The sequence below is a fragment of the Colius striatus genome, chromosome 1, assembly GCF_028858725.1.
Source record: "Colius striatus isolate bColStr4 chromosome 1, bColStr4.1.hap1, whole genome shotgun sequence".
Lineage (NCBI taxonomy): Eukaryota > Metazoa > Chordata > Aves > Coliiformes > Coliidae > Colius > Colius striatus.
Genome location: NC_084759.1, coordinates 167074795 through 167080794, shown reverse-complemented (window position 1 = coordinate 167080794; position 6000 = coordinate 167074795).

The following is a 6000-nucleotide window of genomic DNA, read 5'->3' as shown; positions in this document are numbered from 1 at the left end:
GGAATCAGGCTAGGTTTCTCAGCTTCAGTATTTAGGAGATGCCCTACCAGCTGGGTGCTGTGAAGCAGACAACTTGCCAAGACTACAGACTGTTGGCATACTTTAGGATCAAAGGAGGAGAGGGAGAATCTGGAAGACAGCAACGGTTTGAGAATTTAAATGGCAAGACTCTCACAATAGACTTTCTTAACATAATTCCAATGGGTCCTTACTCAAGTATGTAAAAGAATAGCATTAGGTTTTTCATTAAAAGGCTAATCACTGCAATGATTTTCCTGATTTTGGTAAAAAATAATTCTTGGGTTTATGTCTGCAAAAATTTCACAATTAGAGGCCATTGCTACCAAGTTTATTTCACTTATTGATTCCGTGACTCTGAATGCCTTCTGCCCTGTGCATCTGACCACTTGAAATACCCTTACAAGAAAAATGCACATAAATTATTAGAATCATAGAATGGTAGGGGTTGGAAGGGACCTTTAGAGATCATCTAGTCCAATCCCCCTGCAGAAGCAGGTCCACCTAGATCAGGTTGCATAGGAACATGTCTTGAAGACCTCCAAGGAAGGAGACTCCACAACTCCTCTGGGCAGCCTGTGCCACTGCTCCCTCACCCTCACAGTGAAATAGTTTTTTCTTATATTTAAGTGGAACTTTTTGTGTTCCACTTTTATCCCATTACCCCTTGTCCTGTTGCTAGCTACTACAGAAAAAAGGGATGTCCCAAAATCCTGACACCCACTCTTTAGATACTTATAAATGTTAATAAGATCTCCTCTCTGTCTTCTCTTCTCCAGACTAAACAGCCCCAGTTCCCACAGCCTTTCCTTGTATGAAAGATGTTCTATACCCTTGATCATCTTTGTGGCCCTGCACTGGACTCTCTCCACCACTTCCCTGTCCATTTTGAGCTGAGGAGCCCAGAACTGGACACAGGACTCCACATGAGGCGTCACCAGGGCAGAGTAGAGGGGGAGAAGAACCTCCCTTGACTTGCTGGCCACATTCTTCTTGATGCATCCCAGGCTGCCATTGGCCTTCTTGGCCACGAGGGCACATTGCTGGCTCATATTTAGCTTATTATCAATCAGGACTCCCAGGTCTCTCTCTGCAGAACTGCTCTTCAGCATTCAAGCCAGCATCCTTTTGTACAACTGTCTAATCTTCAGAAGCACCCACATTATTTTGAAGCCAAGGCAATATTTAAAGACAGCACTCAGAGGAGTGAGTGTGGAGTGAGCTCCCTCCTGAGGGGAGTGCCAGGGGCAGCAGCCTCTCTTGGAGTTACTCACAAACTCTCCCAGTCTGATGTCTGGATGGTGCAATACCTTTCTTGGGCAGGATGTAGGGTCTTTCCCAAGAGCCAGTGAAACTGGATTTATCTGCTCTGGGTGCATGGGAGAAGTTAGCCAAGTGCCTCCACTAACCAGCATTAATCTCCCCAGTAAAACATTGAGAGGCTTCATTCTTGCCAGATAACGAATTTGAAAAGGAGATAAATATTCATGGTTAATAGTAAAATATTTTACGTTTCAAATTCCCTAGGGCTTTTCCCACCCAATTTCTTGCAAGAGCCGGTAACTACCTGCTTCCCAATTCTGACAGCTGCTTGTGTATAGGAAAACCTGTCTCTTGGTATGATTGAAGCTTGCAACCATAGGTTTGAAGTGCTCAAGCCTGATGAGAGCTAGCCTTCAGGCTCAGATGACTACAGGTACATTGTGGGTCTTCCTTTCTGCATTGCTTCTTTCAAAGATCAACACCATTGCAGCTGTCTCCACTCCCTATATTTTTCATTTCTGCTCTGCCTTCTCTGTGGTTGTACCCAGAGTTTAGGACAGGAACTGAACATTTGCCAAGGGCAAATTATGAACACCGAGTGAGTTTCCAACCAAACAGCATGGTGTTTATACAACATAGCTTGTGATGAGTTGTGCTTCTGTGTGGCAACTGCATTTAAGTATCTGAAGACTCTTCATTTTCTTCTTTATACTGAGGATCTGTTTTGATTTGTTATCTCTTTCTTGTAAAACCAATATTGCAAAAATCCTTGGAGCTTGGTTCAGACGCCATCCATGACCGTGTGCGCAACTGGATCTGTGTGATCTTGACCCTGTGCTGTGTTTGCATGAAACAGCTCTGCTAATCGTGGAGATGAGAGCCTCAGGATATTATCCAGTTTCTGTCTACCAATGTAACGCTTGGTTACTCCTTCTGCCACTCAGTTGAAAGAGGGGCTCCATGCTGCACCAGAAGGATGCCCAAATTCAGGCCAGCCTGTGATGGGGTTCCCTGCACTCTGCTCCAACCCACAAAGCACTGCCTCTGCCTTCTTGACACAATAACCTACAGAGAGGCTTTTAGGTGGTTTTGTTGGGTTTAATTGTTGTTTTTTTTTTCTTTTCTTTTAATATAGTGTGAGAGGCAGAACTAAGCTTGTGATAACTAATAATTATCTGTAAGGAGCTGGCTGGTAGCTGTCACAGCAGCTAGGAAAGGCAAGGGTGACATTGCAGACCCTATTCCTCTGCATGGACTGGGAGCTATGCCTGTATGCAAGATATTCAGGCTGAAATCCCCTTGGTCTTATTAAATTGAGCCCAAAGTCTGGGCTTTTCAGTATATTTTGAAGATGATGTAGTGACCTCCAGCTTCCCTGTATGTATAATACATTGGAACAGGTTGTTCACAGAGTTTGCAGATGCCTCACTTCATGAAGTGTTCAAACACGTTGGATGGTGCTTTAAGCAACCTGATCTAGTGGAAAGTGTTGGACTAGATGATCTTTGAAGGTCCCTTCCAATCTAAATCATTCCATGATTCCTGGTCATTTAGATTCCATGTATCTGGTTTTTGGTCTGCTTCAGTAGACCACCTTAAACAGGAACAGTAGGATAATATTTGACATAAAACTTGTGAGGAAAAAGGAATCATGAACAGAGGATTTAATAGATCTGTTCAGTAAATTGGGGCCCTAAGGGCACCACTGGCCATGAGTGTTCTTGCCCACTCTCTGGGGCTCTCCACCCTGCCCACTACACGTCAGCCCCCTAGGGTCATCAGCCCTTGTACCAGAGATGCCACAGCAGTGCCAGTCTCCAGCTCTCCACAGCTCTGCCCTGCCAATGCTGTCTCCAGGTTGATGCCCGATGCTGGGTGGCCCCTTCCATGGCCCACTAGATGCTCAGGCAGCAGCAGCTCTGTTCCTTCACCTGGAGCTGTGGGAGCTGTGGAAGATGTGGGGCACAGTGCTAGGAAGAATCACCAAGTTAAAAACTGAGAGCACTAGACATGGCCGTCAGCAAAAATGAAATGATTCATAAGAAACTAAGCATATGGCTTCTAGGTCTGTATTATGTTCCATTTTACCTTTATGGAATTACTCCCTCTCCCTCTGAGACTGGCAGCGACTGGGTTAGTGTTACACAGGGGAGCTCTACACAACAGCCAGAATATTCTCAGCTGCAATACGCCAACCTGTGACTTCGCATTTGAAATTGATTATTTTTGCTGTCAGCCCCCTCCTGCTCTATTAAAATTCAATTTTATGGTGCAGTATTCCCTATGGACATGTTTTGTCATTTGTTTCCAAGACATGCTGAAAGCATGTATGTGCTCCAAGCAAATGCTGAAAAACTAAGAGAAACGGCATATCAATTAGAAGCAGTGGGCTTTAGTATAATAAACTGCTTACCTTTTTTGTTATCATATAATATGTGACCATTTGTAACAGTTTTAAAGCCCAGCTATATACTCATCTATTAAACACCATTCTGTGTGCCAAACTTTTCATTTCCACTCTACTAAAGTCCAAGTGAGCCCTTTTTTTTCCTGGTTTTTTTTGGGGGTGGGGAGGGGGACTGATAAAAATCATCAGCAGTACACGAAGCCCAAGGTGATCAAGGTCCTGATCCTGCAAGTTCCCAAGCGTTGCCACTTCCCATTACATCAAGATGTGCAGTTAGAGTGCTGTGAAATCTCTCAAGTGATGGCACTTTTGAGAAGAGCGTCTGAATCTTAAACTCAACTCAAGAGAAGTCTGTCTCATCAAGCTGGAGGAATCATCAATGCTATTTTGACTGTGTTACCTAAGCATATGAAGGGAGATAACACAGTCATTGCATTGAAAATATCTTAGCATCTAGTGACTTTTCTTTCTGAAAAGAATTGGGGAAGAGAGTTAGATCCTCCACCTGTATCTGGAATTATCTACATTGCCCGCATTTTGTGATGTTTCTGATCAGACATGGGGTTTGATTTTTGCCTGCAAGCTCAGAAAGGCAGACTTAGAACAGTGTATTTGTAGATTTCCATTCTCTCCTAACCCAGATCTTTGCATGGCAGATTAAAGCTGCGTAACGGGCTGTCAGCTTTAATGTAACAGATCAGTTCTCCTGCATTTGTTTTAAAAATGGTGCCACTGGTTCATTCTACAGCTCCTAGACTTGATTATGCTGGCTATATACCCCCCATACATTTTGATATCTCTAATGATTCCCAAGCACACCACCTAAACATGCAACTTTTTGAATCCCAGTTTTCATTTTTAAAAGAATTAAAATTTCATTACACAGCATGATGTTTAACATTTTGTACTGAATATCAGTGACACATGTTTGAGTCCGTAGTTTGGATTAGCCATTTTCATCCAAGTCTCCTGAAAGTTTGCTACATTATACTTAATTTATTATATTAAAGCCAAATTGAGGGGATTATTGCTTCATTTTGTCGCTTCAGTACTCTGGCTGTCATGGTGGACATTCTTTGGCAGGGGGGTTGGACTAGATGATCTCTAAAGGTCCCCTCCAACCCTACCATTCTATAATTCTATGATTTGAGTCTAATAATCCAACCTTAACACCACGTCCCTTGTTTCCCCAACTGTATCAATGAGTCAGTAAAACAAATTACTGCTTCCAACATATCCTGCCTAGTGAAGGGCAGATATCTGCTGGTGCTACCACCCGCCTGTTGAAGCACAGCCTAGTTGATATCAGCGCCTATGCATATTGTACTTGTCTGTGTGCTGCAGTTATTAATTCATCATAAATTCAGCAAAAGGCTCATAAGATGATAATTCATGCAACATTTCTGTTACAGTTTTGAAAGTTTATCATGAGTGGCACTGGCTTATTTTGTCTGTCCTTACTGCTCTCTACAACTACCTGAAGGGAGGTTGTGGTGAGGTGGGGGCTGATCTCTTCTTTCAACTAACAAGTGACAGGACAAGAGGAAACAGCCTCAAGTGATTTCCCAGATAAGGTTTAGATTAGATATTAGGAAAACATTTTTCACCGAAAGGGTTGTCAAGCATTGGAAGAGCCTGCCCAGAGAAACGGTGGAGTCACCATCCCTGGAGGTATTTAAAAGATATGGAGATGTGGGGCTTCAGGACATGGCTGAGTGGTGAACGTGGCACTGCTGAGTCAGCAGCTGGATTTGATGATCTCCAAGATCTTTTCCAACTGAAACAATTCAGTGATTCTTTGAATCACTGAATTAATTGAAATAATATAATTGATTAATTATAATTGAAATAATTGAAATAATATAATAACTCTGAAATACCTGCATGGCATGATTCAAGTACTTCAAACAGCCAGAGAGGTTTGTTAAGGACTGTATCCCATGCAAGGGACTCTGTGTTGGAGCAGGGAAAGAATGTGAGGAGTTGTCCTCCTCTGAGAAGACAGAAGCGACAGAGCCCATCTGTGAGAGAGTGACCATATCCCCCATTCCCTGGTCCTCTGAGCCTTTGAGAAGGAAGGAAGTAGAGATATCTGGAGCAGTGAGCTGGGCCTGGGAAGAAAGGAGGGATGGAGGAGGGAGATCTTAAAGTGCTGGTTGCATTTTTCTCATCATCCTCTTCTGTACTTGTTTCGAGTAGGTAGAAGAAAAGTAGAACTTTCCCTACTTTCCTCTCTAAGTTGAGTAGTAGAGTTTGTTTTGCCCAGAACCGTAATTGGCAGCAAGCCCTCCCGGCCCTTGTCTCAATCCACT